The sequence below is a fragment of the Plodia interpunctella genome, chromosome 27 (genome assembly GCF_027563975.2).
Source record: "Plodia interpunctella isolate USDA-ARS_2022_Savannah chromosome 27, ilPloInte3.2, whole genome shotgun sequence".
Classification (NCBI taxonomy): domain Eukaryota; kingdom Metazoa; phylum Arthropoda; class Insecta; order Lepidoptera; family Pyralidae; genus Plodia; species Plodia interpunctella.
The window spans coordinates 975767-993909 of NC_071320.1; the positions used below are offsets into that span (position 1 = coordinate 975767).

The window sequence follows — 18143 nt, forward strand, 5'->3', positions numbered from 1 at the left end:
TATGATTACTTACCTCGATATGATTAGTTTTTCTCTTCTTTCTTCTTGATATTTTTCACTTTCTCTTGGTGATAATATGTGAAATGAATCATATTTAACCAGCGGCACGTCCCGGCTTCGCTCGGGTATTTTCCGTGGAAGAGTAACCAACATACAATATTTTTCACAAAAATATTACACTATCTATTGGTAAAAATCGCATGACATTTGCGGCCAGACAGACGACGCGACAGAGGATTTTGTTCTATAATAGGATTTAGATAATGTTATACTTACATTAAGGATGCAAATAAAGAATTGACTATTTAATTGAGTATATGAAATAATTAATAAATTATGCGAGATACGGGATTATATTATATGGTTAATTTTACAAGAATGAAAGAATATTTTTTTAACATTTCAAATAAGAAAATAATAGAATAGGTTACTTTTATCACAATAAATCCACGGAAGTCCGAGTCACAGTATTTTTTTAAATAATATGGTTTTTTTTTCTCCCGAAAATCCAAAACACTTCTCCATCTTTATTCTCAGCTCCTTGTTTTCAAATTTCGAACGCGAGAGAACGGGCCGGCACCATATTTTTTCCTTTGTTTTAACGAGGGGAGTGGCGCAAACTTTTTAAGCCAATCGCGCTGTGTGTGCGAGCGAGATAAAGCTTCATTAGTATAGACAAAGAAAGGGAGAAGCGATGTGTCTTTTGACATATTTATTGGCGGGAAGGAGTGTGACGGTGACGTACGGATAAATTGAAAGTATTGTAGCAATTTTCATTTGAAGAATGTATTATGATAATTTTAGCTGACTTTCGAAGTAGAATCATGTTTTGAGGACCTGTTTCTGTGGCCACTGGAGATCATGGAAAACGATCCTTTTCTGAATGACCTACGTCTTGGATGATTATCAATATAAAATCAAAATCAAAATCAAAATCAAAACATTTATTCAGAAATTAGGCCTTCACAGGCACTTTTTCACATCATATTCTAAATTAAATGATGTTTACCAAAGCTACAAACTACTAGCATTTTGGAACGACCACTGCTGAGAAGAAATGTCATGAATGATGAAATATAATATTACTATAAGGTTATAAATTACTTCACCGCGAACTGAGACCTCGCGAACACAATAATTATATTATATAATATAATACACGACTGAATCGATTTTGATGCCCCACGAACATAAAAAATTATATTGGCAAATCCTACATACCTTAAGCATATAATTTCATCAAAACCGGACCAAAGTTATCGTATTACAAACATATGTATGTAAATAGGTAATGCACCACTTATAAAACAATATACATTATACTTTTATAAAAACGAAGCCGCGGACAGCAGCTAGCAAGCCCATAATAACCTGTTGTTGTTTGCGTTGCGTGTGAACGCAGTTATCGCCGTTTCGCAAACAGACAAACAAACAAACAGACAGATAAACCTGTGGGAACATTATGCGGCCGGAGTCCAAATTTTAAATGTTAATTTAGCGATAGTCAATATTTGATTGTAAAATGATTATGTGATAAGCGAGATAGGAAGCTCAAGTGGTGGTTCCCGCCTTAGAATACGACCACTCTATATCCTGGATTTCTTAAATTAATATAATTTTAAAGTAAGTAGTTAATGTAATTAATCTAATACTATTAATATAAATAGGTAAGCGTTGGTATGTTTGAGGCGGGTAATCTCCGTAACTACCGAAGCGATTACAAAAATTCATTAAAAAGGTACATTATCCAAGATTGCTATAGGCTATGTTTAATGTCAAAATTCCCACGGGAGCGAAACCCGGGCAAGATCTAGTAATATATATTACACCTAAACCTTCCTCAGGAACCACACTATCTTACATGGAAATCCATGCAGCGATTTTTGAATTTATCGCGAATACACAGACAAATAAAATAAATAATAAATAAACAAATATTAGGACAAATCACACAGATTGAGCTAGCCCCAAAGTAAGTTCGTGACTTGTGTTATGGGATACTAACTCAACGATACTATATTTTATAACAAATACATATATATATAAACATCCAATACCGGGCCAATCAGAAAAGTATCATTTTCCATCATGACCCGACCGGGGATCGAACCCGGGACCTCTCGGTTCAGAGGCAAGAACTTTACCACTGCGCCACCGAGGTCGTCAACGATGCGGCAGAAAACTTTATGATTATAGGATGAATTGATAGTGATATTGTAGGTATTTCTCCAAAACTCTGTTCTCACGTAATCCCCTATTCTTGACATACATGATTCAAATTTGAAATTGAGATTAAACTATCATTACAACTTGATAAATATGTATTGCTAAGGTTTGTGTACATTGATAGCGTTTAGCGTCTTGAATTGTGAAGCAACCGCTTCACAACCAACGCTTCACGGTGGCTTAGATCAACTTATAAAGGTCGAGGTTTATAAAGGTTGCAGGTTCAAATGATATTTTTGTCACGTGAGTTTGTATACCAATATGATTCATATATAGCAGTTTTCATCGACTACCGCTTGCTTACGGTGAAGGAACTCATCGAGAGGAAACCTGCAATCTAGTCTCAAATTTATCATGTACTTAATTTGTGGAATACAGAGGCAATAACTACTATACATAAGTCAGATTATATATTAGGACAAACCACACAGATTGAGCCTGATATAGCCCCAAAGTAAGTTCGAAACTTGTGTTATGGGATACTAACTCAACGGTACTATATTTTATAACAAATACATATATAGATAAACATCCAAGACCCGGGCCAATCAGAAAAAGATCGTTTTCCATCATGACCCGACCGGGTATCGAACCCGGGACTTCTCGGTTCAGTGGCAAGAAATTTCCCACTGCGCTACCAAGGTCGTCAATTAGTCTACAAAATCATATGGCACGAGTAGGATTCCAACCTGGGACCTTTCGGTCAACAGGCGGGCGTCTTTAACCATTACTCCGTCAGCTACTATAGCTTCTAACTGTAATAATTACCTCATACGATTAATATTAGGTTTATATCTACGATAATCTAATCTAAATTTTGGTCGTTTTGTATATGTTGTCATCACTACATACATAGTATATAAAAAGTAGCTTCCCGCTGTCTGTGCTTCGTATGCTTAGATCTTTAAAACTAGGCAAAGGGGTTTTGATGCGAGTTTTTAATAGTGTGATTTTTGAGGCAGGTTTAGGTTATAATTTATTATGGTTTTGTCCGAGCGAAGCGTTATTTATATAATAAAATATATATGCTTCTTCCGCTCCTCTACGCTACCCAAAACACACCCTATCACACTATCAATGCCATTAAATTTCTAAAAAGCAAATAATTCATACTTAAAGTGACATTATCGGACATGTGTCAGTGGATGACATATGTCAACATTATCGTGACAAGTTGATTGAGAATATTGAGATATCGAGCGAGAGAATTGGACGCGGGTATTGATTTAATAGTCAATGAGGCCGGTATTCCGGAAATTTAAAATATTTTTTGCTATTTCTCCTCTGCATATTAATTTTTTAGGGGAAACTCTTATCACTTGTATTATGTATAAAATATTTAATCTATATCACAACAAGGTCTCTGATCTTGTCATCTTAAAAAAATATTCCAATCCCAACTAATATTATAACTGCAAACATAAGTATGTTTGTTATGTAACTCTTCACGCGTTATCAACTCAACCAATCTTCTTTAAATATTGCATATATATAATTAAATAAATAAATAAATATATTAGGACAAATCACACAGATTGAGCCAGCCCCAAAGTAAGTTCTAGACTTGTGTTATGGGATACCAACTCAACGATACTATATTTTATAACAAATACTTATATAGATAAACCCAAGATAACATCCAAGACCCGAGCCAATCAGAAAAAATCAGACCCGACTGAGGATCGAACCCGGGACCTCTCGGTTCACAGGTAAGAACTTTACCTCTCGGTTCACAGGTAAGAACTTTACCACTGCTTCACCGAGGTCGTCAGATAATGGAGAAGGTATGGAGAAGGACTTAGGGTACCTTCCATCCTAGAAAAAACTATTATTCCCGTCGGATTTGCGAACACCAATCCGACTCATGTATATTTTCATCGCCTGCTTCCGATGAAGGAAAACATCGCGAGGAAACCTGCACACTGGTTGATTATGAACTTGTGTGTGAAATTAAGAAGACAGTGGCAAACCACCCATTAAGAGAGTAGTTGTGTGTATTCCATTCCATGTAATGACCCCCTCAGCCATAAGGAAAACGACTATGAAGCAGCATTTTTAGATTTGCTATCGACACGCAAGTGAGAAGATGTCTTTAAGGTATTTATAATACAGATCACTGACATTTGTATTAGATTATAATGTAAGTTATTACTTGACATAAAATTATTTGTTATTATACTTAAAAAAAAGGATTTCACAAACAAAGTCGACGTGATGTAGGTAGCATACACTTAGTTTAATAGCGTATCAACAAAATGTTTACATTCACTTAGTGTCACTTAGTGTCAATTAGTACGCCTGATAAGTTGCTGATAAGTCGATGATAACGCTAAAACGCTGCCGGTTTGTATGTTTACTGTTTTAGCTTCCGAAAACAATGATAATTTATCAATATTAAAGTTTAGAAAGCTGTGGCTCCGTTCGAATATAATGAAAAGTTAAACACGTAATAAATTATACACCTAAAGCTTTTACAGGAATCACACTGTCTATTGACAAAAATTGCATCAAAATACGTTGCGTAGTTTTAAAGTTCTAAGCATATTAATAGGGACAGAGAGCGGGAAGCGACTTTGTTTTTGGTATACTAGGTATGTTGTGATGCCGACCACAACTCTGCGTGTTGTAATTAAACTAAATATATATAAATGTGTATAAATGCTATGTAATATAAATGGTAAGTGTTGGAAACCTGATACAATAAGTCGGCGCGATTAAAACAATTAGAACGGATGAGATGTAGTCGGCTGTCGGCGTGCTCCGACTGTAAGAGCTGGCGTTTTATTTACACCAGTTCATATGAAACTAGATGTTGCCCGGGGGTTTTTTTTTAAATCAAAATCAAAATCAAATCATTTATTCAGAAATTAGGCCTTCACAGGCACTTTTTCACGTCATATTCTAAATTAAATTATGTTTACCAAAGCTACTAACTACTGGCATTTCGGAACGACCACTGCTGAGAAGAAATGCCGAAAGAAACTCATTCAAACAGTGTTGGTCCCTATTATGCCAGAAGGGCTTACCATTTTTTAAATATAAATTTATGTATAATTTTTTATCAGTAATATAACAATGTAAGTACACAATAAAGTACATGGTCAAAAGGTATACTGAATCATATTATGATTGTGATCAAGGAAGCCGATGAAAGGAAAATATATATACTTATATATATATATATATATATATATATATATATATATATATATATATATATATATATGTATTTTAACTTTATTGCACAAAATTACATAAAAGTATTTGTACAAAAGGTGGACTTAACGCCATTTATGGCGTTCTCTACCAGTCAACCATTAGACCAGACAGATGTAGCAAGGTGGTGCCATAAAGTGCATAAAAGGGAAAAAATAAATTAAAAGAAAATTTACTCTATTTTAAAATAAGATAAAACTAATAAAAATATTAAAAACATATGTATATATAATAGTTACATTGATAAATGTATATACATTTAACATACACACGGGGCCTCCCGTGGAGATTTTGAGCTAAAATATAGCCTATAGCAATCTTGGATAATGTACCTTTCTAATGGTGAAAGAATTTTTGAAATCGGTTCAGTAGTTTCGAAGATTATCCGCCTCATACATACAAACTCACAAACGCTTACCTCTTTGTAATAATAGTATAGACAAGCGGTACCTCTTCACGCTCTATCTACTCAACCAATCTTCTTGTCATTTTGTATAAGTAGATGTTGTTTGAAGTATGAAGAAGACATTGGGTACTTTTCATCTCGGAAAATAAACGCGGGCGAAGCCACAAGCAAAAGCTACTTATAAATAAATACCTATAAAATTAATTAAATTAAAAAATTGATCCTAAATCGCCATCGACAATTGACAAAAATAGACAAAACACACGGTGAAAATGTGACCCGCGGTCGCCTTTGCGTTGCGGCGCACAGAGTGAGGTTGGCTGGAATCAGCTAATTCTCTCGGTAATGGCTCCCTCGGCATATCCTTAATCTGATCGCTAATTGGATGGCGGTCAGGGCCGAACTCCAGTACGGCAGATTTTTATTTAAATGAAAAGTTCTTTAGCGGCGGCGTTGTGCACTTTTTGTGATGGGTAGAAAATGTTAAATACGTGACACTGATCGAAAATTCCTAAGACGTCAATAATGCACAACGTTAATATTATTTAAGTTTTCACTTGCCTTGCCGGCACTCCCGGAGTGCTAACCGTTGTTTTTTCGTGACAACTCTGGTAATCAAATCCTAACTAATAAAATGCAGAACTAAGTTTATTACCTCTCCACGCTCTATCTACTCAACCAATCTTCTTCAGGTTTTGCGTACATGTAGTTTGAAATACGGAGAAGGAAATACGGAGAAGGAAATACGGAGAAGGTACCTTTTATAGGTACCCTAACTGTTCCCATGGGAAACATGCGAGCGAAGCCAAAATTCTTTTTTCAACTTCAGATGATATACATCACTTATTGACGTCAAAAATTACTTAAACTAAGTCTACTGCCGGCTTCCAAAGCGCAGGTGAAGAAGAAGCGGCGCAACAAACTTCACCGCAGCCTTTTCTTCAAACACGTCGATTAACAAATGTGGATCTTTTATTTTATTACACACTATCGGCTGATGCGAATTAAAGTACAATGCTTTTTTACCAAGGAATAGAATGTATAAACATTTCGTCGAAACTTCATACAATTTCTGCGTTGTTGTGGGTTGTCTATCGACGGGCGTCAAAATGACGCTACTGAGCGATGGGGCAATGGCTCTATAATATACTTAATATGTATGTGTACTTGCACATAAATTATATAATTAAATAGAAATTTTGATATACCAAGATACCCGGCGGGCTTCGCTTCCGTGGGAATTTCGCAATAAAAAGTACCGTGTGTTCCATCCACCCGTGTACCAAATTTCACAACAATCCGTCAAGTAGATTTTGCGTGAAAGAGTAACAAACATACCTACATCCTCGCAAACTTTCGCATTTAAAATATTAGTAAGATGGGATGCAGTGCAAGTGAGAGAGCGATATGTCACCACAGCGAGTAAACGAGACGACAATAGACTGCGTAATCAACTGTTCCCGACGAGTTACAGGAGGGACGGACTTAGGGAAAAAGGAATTAAAAGTACATATTAATATATTTTTATAGCAGCATATTCGTTATTTTGATCGTCAAGGAGGACAACCTACGTACGTATTTCAAAGACTATGCGATGCGGTGAATGAAAAGATTACTAAAATTATGTAATCTGTGCTAAAATTATATATTACTAGTTTTTGCTCGCTGCTCCAACCGCGTGAATTTTCCACGAGAACAGTTGTTTTTCCGGAATGAAAGGTACCCTATGTCCTTCTCCATACTCTGGACTCCAACACTTTGTAGCAGCTGTTGAACATGGAAATTAATTTAAAAGTTTTTATTTTGATACTGCCACCTGTCGGTAAATAGTAAAACTATATAAATATTGCTTTTGGATATGACTGCCATGTGCACTAAGTACAGTTATTCGTCCATAGATGTCACTTCTATTTTTCAAAAGTATGCTGGATAATTTTCTTAAACTGCCAATAGATGTCGGTAGCGTATTTTTTTTTTAGCATGGATGTGTTGTGCGCATGTCAAAATTACATGTCATTCACACATCATTTTATTTTCTGATATCGTGAAAACGAGTTGAATTCACCTGAATTTTGTGCATAATATTTGGATGTGGTGGCTAAGAGCATGTGTATTTATTCAAGGAAGACCTTTGTGACAAATAAAACACCTAGGATAATTAAATAAACGGACTCCAATTTCGGTGGTTGATGGTGATTTTGACTCTATTCGCAAATCTTGTTCTATCTTTTTTGGATTTTCGCTTGATTTATCTTACGTGAGATTTTACGAAAGTGTCCTTTTAATAAATTCCTTACGCGATGTGATTGGGTTCCTATTTTCTCATTACTTTCAGTGTAGTGTTATCTATTTTTGACTTCAATTTGTTCTAAATATACTCCACGATAGTGTTTTGATGAATTGCTACGGAAGGCTTAAATTGCGTAAGTACATTATAATTTATTTATTTTATGTCTTCCTTATATCATCGATTTTACTTTTTATGTATGTTTTCCATAACGCGATTCAAATTTTGCCTGCTCTTGTAAACAAATCTTAGGTATATCAATTTTCTTATTTATCTTATTAGATTCTTATTAGTACAAATAAACTTTATACAAAAATAAGCAAATTATTTTATGAATAGAATTTAATTAACTCTTTATAATACTGTTTAGGTATCTAGTTGTACTTAGGTAAAGGTTTATATTGACATATAAAATAATTCGATTTTACAGAATCTTATCCTAAGTCAAAGATGGCATTGCTTGTCATAGATGCAAGATAAACTGTACCGTGTTAGGTATTGTTCTTTTAATTATGTACATACCTCTAGTATCTATGTATAGGTAACTATAATGAACTTTAATCGAACCAATTATTTGTGTATATGAAAGGGTAAAAATAAAAATCTATACTAAAACATTCTTAACATTTTTCAAACTGTTAATTTGAGTTGGCTTACGAGAGTAATCAAAGTCACATGCTTCAATTATAAATAAATAAATATAAATGGTTGTTCGCCGCGAACTAACACAATATTTTTTTTTTACAAAAGTGTGAATATTTCAAAAACTACTTAAGCAATTTTGTTGCCCCACGAACTTAAAAATTCTATTAACAGATTCTACATACATTTTAAATTTCCTCAAAATCTAAAGAACGGTGCTAAAGTTATCGCTTTACAAACTAACATACAAAAAATTTCTTTTTGCCCCAAGTTGATTTGTAGACCTCGCTTGCTTTGCTCAGCCCTATATTCTATAACATATAGATAAACATCCAAAATCCAGGCCAATTCAAAAAAGATCATTTTCCATCTTGACCTGACCGGGGATCGGACATAATCAGAGAGATGTTTCATTCCACATGTGACAAAATAATCGTGTTCATGCAGTAAACTGTTGAGGGGTCTCCCAGAGTTAGACCTTGGTACAAAGATCGTCTGCATGGGTACCTCATTCTCATCTATGTCAGCCGCCAAACAGCAGCTCGCATTGTTGTGTTCCTGTTTGAAGGATGATAGGCAGCATTGTGAGAAAAGATCCAACACCACGAAGTAGGCAATGCATGTGTGACACCCCTGGTGCTGCAGACGTTGATAGGCTGCGGTGACCACTTACCATCAGGTGGACAGCATGCCTATGTGCATTGCAAGTTAAATAAGTTTGTAAAAAGGACTGAAATTAATATGATAATAATTCAAAAGGTAAAATCATCACATCTGTCTAATTTAGCCTCAAAAGTAGCCCCAAAAATAAAAGTATTTTTAGGTAGTTATTTAAATTACTGAGCTGACTTAACAACTCAATCGGTATAGTCCTTTGGAGAATACTATCTTTGTGAAAGTCGAAACAACAGACAGATTTAAAAAAACAAAAATCATTTTGTGGGTTATATAATGAAGGTATGGAATTCTCTAAAAATTCAAATTCAAATTCAAATCATTTATTCAGAAATTAGACCTTCACAGGCACTTTTTCTCGTCAATCTTTATATTTATAGTTATTTCTCACAAGCTACAAACTACTGGCATTTCGGAACGACCACTGCTGAGAAGAAATGCCGAAAGAAACTCATTTGAACAGTGTTGGTCCCTATCATGCCAGATCGGCTTACCATTATTGTTTCTTACAATGTTTTTTTTTTCTTTCTAATAATATATAAAAGTACATAATGTACATAGTCAAAAGGTATATCAAAACAGGTTATGATTGTGATCCGAGTGCTGATTATAATATATATATATATATATATCTATGCAAGTTCAACTCACACTTAACAAATTTATTTCAGATTTTTATTGAAGTTTAAAAACTAGGTATTACGCTGATCTACTTGTGATATCCTAACTTGACCATATGTCATTTCACTAACATATATATATTTTAGTATAAATGTCATCAAAATCAACCCAGCCGTTTAGCCATGAAGGTATGACCGACAGACTTTCGCATTCATAATATCAAGTATTCATATGGAAGTGTAGACTAGAGCAGATAATATAAAATTACTATGAAAGATTTTCTTTAGGATTTGCCATCATAATTAACCTGGTTATATGTGTGTGTGTGTGTGGGGGGGGGAGGGGGGGTTACTTCCTCCCCTCCCCCCATCCGTGAAGGGCAGGGCGCTGAGTCATTCGGCCATGAACTTCGTGATTGACTGTTTGATGAAGCTGATAATGAACAGTCAGCATGTTGTGGCGGCTGCATGATATATCTACTACATACATAGTTTTATGTGCATTCTTGAAGACATTAAGTGATGTGATGTGACGTCATCCGAAGTCAAATTCAAGTCATTTATTCAGAATTAGACCTTTACAGGCACTTTTTCACGTCAATGTTTATATTAAATAGTTATTTCTCACAATCTGCAAACTACTGGCATTTCGGAACGACCGCTGCTGAGAAGGAATGTCGAAAGAAACTCATTTGAACAGTGTTGGTCCCTATCATGCCAGAAGGGCTTACCATTATTGTTTCTTACAATGTTTTTTTCTAATAATATATAAAAGTACATAGTCAAAAGTTATATCAAAACAGGTTAAAATATATTTTCTTTTTCACACACAAAGTTGTATAAATAATTTTTAACGAACAAACATTGCCTAGTTTGTAAGAAAAAAAAATATTTACCGCAATGACAAACCATACAGTTCGACTATAGTGTATAGTCACACACGTCAAATAGACTCATGCGAATGCAGCTTGTGGTTCCGCCCTAGAATCATCATCATATCGCGTGTGTCATTGCTAACACTGGCGTCAGATTTTATTCAAGTCGCCTAAAGGCATCTGACCTGACTTTTACGATTACTTACCGCCATCTAGTGGCAGGTAGTCGCATACACACTAGTGAACTAAACTGTCCACCAGTGTGCAGGTTTCCTCGCGATGTTTTCCCTCACTCAAGCAAGTGGTGGTCGTTGAAAACTACACACATTGGTATACAAACTCATATGGCATGAGTAGGAAAATCAACATTTTAAGGTTCACTCTTTATGAGCTCCGGGCTTCGCGGCGTCACATCCGGAAATGATCAAAGAAAGAAATATTTGGATTAAACCTAGCTTTAATCTGAATAACAAACTGTAATGTTTAATAGTTTGTTTGTAATTTCGCGTAAACCTATAGTTAGAATATGTAAACACGTGCTATTCTAAGGAACGCCGACGTTCACATTGTCAGTTTTACAATTCACCTCCTCGCTCTTATGTGAGGATTTTCCCGGTTTCATCTTCAGCCCTTGATCGTCGGAGCCCGTGGTCCGCTTTCCTACTTTTCCATCCCTAGTTGTCAGACCGAAAAGACGACGTCGCTTTTAATGGCTAGCTTAGAGTTTACATCTTTGTAGCATTCCATTGCCTTGCCTTCGTTGTGAATTAAGTATGTAATTCTTTATGAGAAATAAATATCTTTAAACCCAATTGGCACGAATATCCTCCTTGACATCATAGTAATATTTATTTGTCTCTTACTATCGAATTTTTCAAATGCAATTGGTCTTTACCAGACTTAGTAAACTACACAAATTGCCTACAAGGCTCCTCAATACGGGATGAAATACACCAAAAAACATTTTACACATCTCTAACGCACGTGTCCTCGTTCGTCGCTCACCTAGGACACTGGTTTGGAAAGTCCTCAGTAGTGATGCTGAACTATCGATAGTTTCACTAACGGTAGTTAACGTCGAAATATATTTAGGATATCGATATCGATAGGAATATCGTATAGTAACGATAGCTTAAAATGCGCAACACTATACAATTGCTTGCAATGTTATCGATAAAATTGCGCTTCGATAGTCGTTACGCTATCTATATACTATTCGTGTTACTACAGTGTCTTGTCAATTAATTAATACGTGTCACTAAGACAGTTTTTAACAATCGATAATTGTTTTTATCACCGTAAAATTATTTTGGGCGATCCCTGGGTTTCATGCGCCCTCTTGTAACCAGAAAAGCTTGAAGGCGAGACAGATAGAGACTATGGATGATATTGACTGTTGCTAAACTATCGATAATCGATCTATCAACATATCGATCGGCGTTACTACACCCCAGTCCTTCGGCGGTCCTATTCATCGACACTTTCAAGGTCGTCCAAAATTATCCAAAAACGTGGCGTACATTTTACGGCCGTGTTAACATCAAAGCCATGGACACATGATGGACACCGAGAATAGACGAGTGACGTCAACGCTCGTGTCATGCGTACACTGCGATGCACATTCGTATTTGTTAATTGACGTCCTTGGAGAAAAATTGACGTCCGGTGAAGTTTGTTGCGTTGCGCCGTTTCTTCTTCACCCGCGCTTTGGAAGTCGACGGTAGACTTCGTTTAAGTAGTTTTTTTTTTGACGTCAATAATGTACGTCGATGTATGTCATCCTAAATTGAATAAAGGTTGTTTTATTCCCAAGGACTCAAGTTCTAAGACTCTAGTTCACACACACACGAATGAATGAACACACCGCAATATGAAAAATCAGCAATAAATAAATAAATATATTAGGACAAATCACACAGATTGAGCTAGCCCCAAAGTAAGTTCGAGACTTGTGTTATGGGATACTAACTCAACGATACTATATTTTATAATAAATACATATATAGATAAACATCCAAGACCCGGGCCAATCAGAAAAAGATCATTTTCCATCATGACCCGACCGGGGATCGAACCCGGGACCTCTCCGTTCAGTGGCAAGAACCTTACCACTGCGCCACCGAGGTCGTTACTGTTTGAAGAATGCGCTAAAGTTTGGCACATTGTATCGCGATAATATATACCCGGCATTATGAATGCGTCAACTCGTGAACAGATGCCACCAGCTGTCAGCTCGATTCTCATTTTTATTGGTTGATCATGTTTTATATCAATGTTTTTTCATTGTTTGCACACAGCGTTCTTCTGGTATGTTTCTTGAAAATGTGTCTGTGATAATATGTAAAGAGTGTGCAGGCTTTCAACTTGCAGTTCCACTTCAGACTGAAACCACACCATGCCCTCTCGTGGATATCACGCGGGTCAACGAAGCTACACTACACATAGTCCTGACAGCTAACAGACAACAATCTCTTTCCCAAGGAGGGTAGACGTCATGCACATACTTTCCGTTGTAAAATCACAGCTGAATTTTCTCTGTAATTAATTTTCTACACTGAGAACATCGAAAGCTGAGAATGAAACTATAATAATTCCTCACGATGTTTTAATTCATAGTATTTTAATCGAAATTATTAGGCGTACGCGATGCCGAAAAATGAGCTTGTCTGATTTTACAAGTTCTATTTTAATGGCAATAAATAATATGTTTGCAATAATGGACACGTGGCCAGCCGATGGAATCCAAATCTATGGGTGACGTACCGCCACATTAGCTTACATCACTCAGTCAATGTCTGTGTCAGGTGTAGTGATGGGATAACACGATGTCGATAGTTTTGTGATGGAAATAATATGTGGAATGTGGAGTCATTCAGAAATATCTTAAAGTCATATCATTTATTCAGAAATTGGATCTTTATAGATTCTTTCACGTCAAATTTTATATTATGTAAAACCCTACTACGTAAACACTATCTGTTATTGTCTATCTTTATATAAATACAGATTTTAAGTTAAGTTGGCGAAGAGTAGAGATTAGGCAAAGTATAATACAAAATTTTAAAAAAATAATAAATATTTACCGTTAAAATGCTTAGCAGTTTGTCAAATCATTGCTGCAGTTGCAGCAAGCCGGTGAAGGAAAACATCGTGAGGAAACCTGAACACTTGTTGATGATTAACTTGTGTGTGCAATTGAGCACGCAATGGCAATGGCAATATTGCCAAGGAAGTAGAATGTAGTAAAAAGATTAATATTTTAAAGTCAAACCTTTTAATAACCTAATGTTTATGACTTTAGCCGGGTTGATGACTAACCGAATTTGCTGTACCCAATGATGTCTAAAATGAATTAATTTTATTTATTTAAAATGATTTTTATCGATGTCGATCGACACAAGTCAACGCGTCACTATGAGGTGAATGTCGTGAACACCTCGTGCTATCGACACGTCTTGTCAGCTGGCCAGTATTTTAACTTTTTTTAATTCATCAGTATGAATGGGCAACTGCATTCCAGCGTTGAAAATAGGCTGTTTGCGATTATCGTCGTTTGGTGGCGTGTAGTCACATACACATATTGAACTAAATAGTTTACTATTTGTGAACTAAATAGTTCACTATGTGCGAACTGAATAGTTCACTATGTGTGAACTAAATAGTTCACTATGTGTCAATTAAATAGTTCACTTTGTGTGAACTAAATAGTTCACTGTGTGTGAACTAAATGGTTCATTATGTGAATATGACATTTTTCAATTCAATTCTTTATTCATTTGTTACAGGATAATAAATTACCAGCAATAAGCGTATAAATTAAAGGATTTTCACAAATTAATAAGGTGCCTGAACTAGGATGTAAATAAATCACCCTGTGTTTCAGACTACAACCGTGCAAAGACTTTTCACTGAGCTTATTAGGTATGTCGGCTACATATTATCGCGGAGCAGTTTGCCGATCGTTATTGTGTCAAAAAATTTGTCAATCATAAAAATTAAATAAGTTCGTGATAGCAAATCTCGACTTGTAACTTCACAAGTCGAGTATATCATTCAAAAAGCCTAATGCCAGCTCCACACTGTCGCCGAACGTGAACATTGCGTTATAATTAAGTGAGAGTAAATTGCAATTGTATGTTCAGTAAACAAGTTTTTATTTAAAAATTTCAATGGCCCGTTACCCAATAATTTGATTTTTGTAAGTGTAAACTTTAAAGTTACTTGTTTTTTTTTTATTCCATATGATCAACCTACTATCTAACTATCTATATACCTTAACTCAATACCACCAAATTGGTACTTGAACGCTTGGAACGCCACATATATGCGTCGTAAGAGACATTAGAACTCTATACCTTCTCTCGTGAAATATCACAAATACCTAACCCACCTTGCATGCAAAGTAATATTCCATAGCATACATTGATACAGCATCCTCCCCTCCACCCCCTGCACCCCCCTGCATCCCGGTTACCAGGTCAGGGCACTGCACAGGCGCTCTCCGAACCCATTAATGCTGTAACGATTTTAACCTTACGCAGCTATAAATAGAGCTCATTCTGCTTTGTGTCAATTTCGTGTTGAATAGGGTTGCACAGGCGCGTGATGTCGGTAACGATTTAAACTCTGCGTAGATATAAATAGAGTGCAGTTTGCGTTTGATTCGGTGTGTTGAATAGGGGTGATAGGTTAATTAGGTAATTCGATTCATTTGTAAAAAGTGAAGCGAGCGAAACTAGAGATTTCAATGAGTCCCAAACGAAAATTTTGAAAATACAAAACGCATCAGCCCATTGAGCTGAGATTTTGTATACACGCTTAATTTGGATGACAATGCATTGTTATGACAAGCATTTCCCAAGTTAAGACTTGATGGTGCAGCATCGGCTCCCGACGAGGGAACCCCTCACTGCACACGTACATTGTTATTTCGACACGTGTTGAATGCAACAGATCGATTTGACAACAATAAGAGCTATATTTTATAACAATACATTTATTTCGGCATTTCTTCTCAGCAGTGGTCGTTCCGAATCTGAAACGTCAGTATAATTTGTAGCTTTTAAGAAATCATTACATATTATAAAACAAAGTCGTTTCCCGCTGTCTGTCTGTCCTGTATGCTTAGATATTAAAACTACGCGATGGATTTTGATGCAGATTTTTTTAATAGATAGAGTGATTCAAGAGGAACATATCATTTTTGACACAAGCTTTTCAAAGTCAAATCATTTATTCAGAAATTAGACCTTCACAGGCATATTTTCACGCCCCTACCTGCTTCGCCCGGGTGCAATATTATTCCTGTTATATGTATACATAATATGTATACATATAACAGGAATAATATTGCCAAAAGCTTGTGTCAAAAATGTTTTTTTTGTAAAAAAAAACTTATTACAAAAAAGAAACTTAAAAAATCATAGTAAATACATTTTTATTGGAAACTGTTCAAATTCAACGTAGCATAGTGCACTGTGACCTACATTCTATCTAGATCCTGCCTGACCCAGTACCCAGGTGAACCTGGCTCCTGTACCAATTTCACTATTTGCCGACTGCTCACAAAGTAGCGTTGTGCTTTCATACATTATTTTATCCGAACCATTAGAAATATATTATATATATATATATATATATATATATATATATATATATATATATATATATATATATATATATATATATATATATATATATATTATATATATATATATCAGTGACAGAAGTGTGACACGACCACACTTTCCAATTTTTGACGTCAATTTTTATATTGAATAGTAATTTCTCACAAGCTACAAACTATTGGCATTTCGAAATTTGGTTGCTATAGGATATGACTATATGATATGTCCTCTGCCGCGTCTTTGGGTGTTTCACAGAGCATTTCGACCGCTGCGGCCGCTCTGTCATTATACGATCTGTCAATTTTCTTGAGGAAGGAATCATTTCCAAAATCAATCATTCATAAAATTGATATTACCCCAGTACAGATTAATTATTTTAAGTCATATAGTAAAACTAATTTTTCTCTGAGAAACACCCCTGTATGTTCGCGATGAACTCAAAACTTGTTTTTTTATATATATTTTTAACCGGTTTTCACAAATAGATTTAAAATGATGTTATTTTTTCGCTAAGACATGAAAGGAATTATTCGAATTCAAAGTATAGTAATGAATTATTTTCCCCTTGGAAATTGGGCCTTGCTACGTTACCTTTATCTTTATAGGGCAAAAGGACAACAGCTTGCAACCAAATGTGTGATCAAATCAACATGTATGTGATGTTGTCTTGTCTTTATTATATATTAGCGGCCCGTCGCGGCTAGAAATATAATAAATTATACCCCTAAACCTTCCTCAGGAATCACTCTATCTATTTGTGAAAACTGCATGAGAATCTGTGCACTAGTTTTTGAGTTTTTCGTGAACAGATAGAGACGCGGTAGATGACTTTGTTTTATAATATGTAAGGATTGTGATTTTGTCATGAATGTTCAAAGTTTAAGGGTATATAATTATATTTTTTATGGCTATGTAACATTATACGTGTATGCATTTCAACTTTATTCCTAAGAAAAAGGGCCTAGACAGACGGACAACAAAGTAATCCTATAAGGGTTCCGTTTTTACCTATTGAGGTACAGAACTCTAAAAATGAAATTTTTGTTTTAAACTTATTCAAAATACCTATATAAGTTATTTTCTGTATCATCTGTATGCATATATAATCCGAACTAATACTAACTAATATTATAAATGCGAAAGTAAGTTTGTTTGTTACCTCTTCACGCTCTATCTACTCGACCAATCTTCAGAAAAATTTTGCATACATGTAAATTTAAGTATGTATGAAGACTTTCATTCCGGAAAAATAACTGCTCCCGTGGGACATTTACGCGGGCGAAGCCGGGGGTAAAAGCTAGTTAGTATTTACATACAGTGCTTATATATTAGACCTTATTTAGATCGCAATCTATTTATGTATCATGTAAATAAATCAAGTCTTATCTATAGGTTGATCGGAACAAAATCTAAATTATCTAACAGGCCATTTCGATGAACAGGTTCCATCCCCCGGCCTAACGGTCGCCGCTCACGGCAAGGTTACTGAGTTTTTGTGCCCTTGGGTTAGGACTGAGGGTTAAAGGACGGTGATTGTCTGTAGTTATTGTGCTTGAGTGCAGATAACCG

General features: G+C 35.5%; 1 protein-coding gene across 2 annotated transcripts in view; it reads left to right on the forward strand.

Moving 5' to 3' along the window:
- Nucleotides 1–7842: 7842 nt before the first annotated feature.
- enc (encore) overlaps nt 7843–18143 on the forward strand; it is a 53145-nt gene continuing 42844 nt past the window's right edge. For both annotated transcript variants that reach the window (XM_053765575.1, XM_053765576.1), the window contains exon 1: nt 7843–8271. The gene's annotated coding sequence lies outside the window, so the exon portion shown is untranslated. The remainder of the gene's footprint in view (nt 8272–18143) is intronic.